The sequence below is a fragment of the Rhagoletis pomonella genome, unplaced genomic scaffold (assembly GCF_013731165.1).
Source record: "Rhagoletis pomonella isolate Grant_MI unplaced genomic scaffold, Rhpom_1.0 Rhpom_scaffold_00001, whole genome shotgun sequence".
In the NCBI taxonomy this organism is placed as follows: domain Eukaryota; kingdom Metazoa; phylum Arthropoda; class Insecta; order Diptera; family Tephritidae; genus Rhagoletis; species Rhagoletis pomonella.
The window spans coordinates 116,190,996-116,193,446 of record NW_023458555.1 but is presented as its reverse complement, the minus strand read 5'-3'; positions in this window follow the sequence as shown (position 1 = coordinate 116,193,446).

Here is a 2,451-nt window from a genome sequence, read left to right as displayed (position 1 = left end):
TGCGGCTGTAGAGCTAAGAAAATACTAAACTCTTTACAATATTTACAATATGTCGATGATGTAATATGTCTAATAGAGTGAAACAAAGAGAAACAGATACTAGACTATCTCAACAAACAACACCAGAATATAAAATTCACCATGGAAACGGAAGAGGAAGGAAAGATTAACTATCTGGATTTAAAAATTAAAATAAACGATACCGCGAACATGATAAAGTTCGAAATATACAGAAAACCAACAGCCACAGATACAATAATACACAATAGTTCAAACCACCCACAGCAACACAAAAATGCAGCACTCAGACAACTAATAACGAGGCTTCAAAGGACCCCTCTAAGAGAAGAAGACTACAAGGAGGAACTGGATACAATATACGCCATTGCGGAAAATAACGGATATAGGAGAGGCCTGGTTGAGAAGTTTAGAAAGGACACAAAATCGAAAAAGACTAGCAAAGAGGAAAACAATAAAAAAAAACTTGGGCAGTTCTAACTTACACAGGAAAGATATCTTATAAACTTGCCAAATTCTTTCATAAGTACTATATTCAGACATCATTTAAAACAAGGAACACAGTGGGAAGTATATTGAAAGAGAAAATAAGCGATAAAGACCCGCTAGATAAACAGGGTGTTTACAAGTTAACCTGCGAGTACCAACACAGCTACATAGGATAAACAGGGCGAAATATAAGAACAAGGTGTCGAGAACACATAAGGGATTATAATCAAAAAAAACGAAAACCAGAGGCTGCAATAGAATCGAACTTTGCGAATCACATGATCAAAAATAAATGCACACCAATGAATATTGGACAAACAACAGAACTCCTCCATGTACGACATAAAGGACAAAGATTTAATATATTAGAAAATATGGAAATATATAAAAAGAAAAGACTTTCAAAGGACAAATAATAAACGAGCAAATAAATACTCTATCGGACGTACTGTTTGAACCTCTAAAATTACTGTACGAGAAGAAAAATGACAACAACAAAATATTAAGGACAGATATGGAAGGGAATACACCAACTGCAAAAACAAAGAAGGTAAAAATCACGGACTTCTACCTGCCGTAAAAAAAAACGAGCCAAAACAATTAATCTACCTATTGAGCACCGCAAACACTGCAAAACTAAAAAGACATAGCTAACAAAAGAAAGAGGTAGTTAACAAGGAGTATAAATACGAGCAACCAATAAAAATTATGCAGAACGAAAAATTACACTGAAGATGGCACAACGACGAAACCGGTTTGTCTCCAAACCAAATTTGACAAGGGATGACGGAAATTCGTTCCAAAATACATCATACACCCACCCTGTCGGAAACAATAACAACCAAAAAGAAAATAGCAAAGAGCTTTAAGGATTTACAGCCAATGTAATAAATAATAATTAGAAACTTAAATAAAGATTTTGACGCTAATAAGAGTAATGTGATGTACTAAATCGACGGAATAGTTCACACAAAGAGAAGCAATCAAGAACGTAGATACTGAAAACCACCCAGATTGAGAAGTGTCCCACTACGGTTTCAAAACACCATGTTAATGCCGCACAAACTGATATTTTTATGCACAAAAATGTGTTAAAATGGGGTAATTATTAAAAAAGATTTTGCACAAATAATACTTCAACCGACAAATGCATACAAAAATCTTAATAAAAGTAGCCAATGTAGTATCCAATTAATTCGTACCCCAATTACCATTTTACTTATAGTTTTCCTCTTTTAAGTGCTCTTTTTAGATTCCTTAAAATATTTACATATTCTGAAATTCAGTGGCAGGGCTACACACCTTCGGCTAAAAAAAATTAACGGTAATTTTTAGCCAGTTGAAACTTGCATATTATTACACTAAAATTTAATGGGCAATAAAAGTGAGAACAAGTTTGAAATTTTGATGATGTTTTTTTAAGTGGTCTTCAAAATCTAAGCTTATATGGTATTTGTTAGGGAATTAACTGTGTTTTATTTGAAAAATCTTAAAAATTTATAAATAAACAGAAATGGCAAAGAATATTATTCTGAATTAGGTCTAAAATAATATGTTCAACACTGTTTGTATGTATGTATAAATATGTATAATCAATGACTTTTTAAAGAATTTAATTCTTGTAAAAATGATAAACCATTGCTTTACCTATTTTTTATACCCGAGCGCACTTGTGCACAAGGGTATATTAATTTTGTAAACATAACGGTTGTTTGTAACAGCCAAAACGAATCGAGATAGATATAGACAAATGTATACATAAATGATCAGGATGAAAAAAGAAATCGATTAAGCCATGTCTGTCTGTCCGTCCGTCTGTCCGTCTGTCCGTCTGTCCGTGTACACGATAACTCGAGCAAAAATTGAGATATCTCAACGAAATTTGGTATGTAGGTTTCCCTTAATCCAAGGTAGGTTGGTATTGAAAATGGGCGAAATCGGACT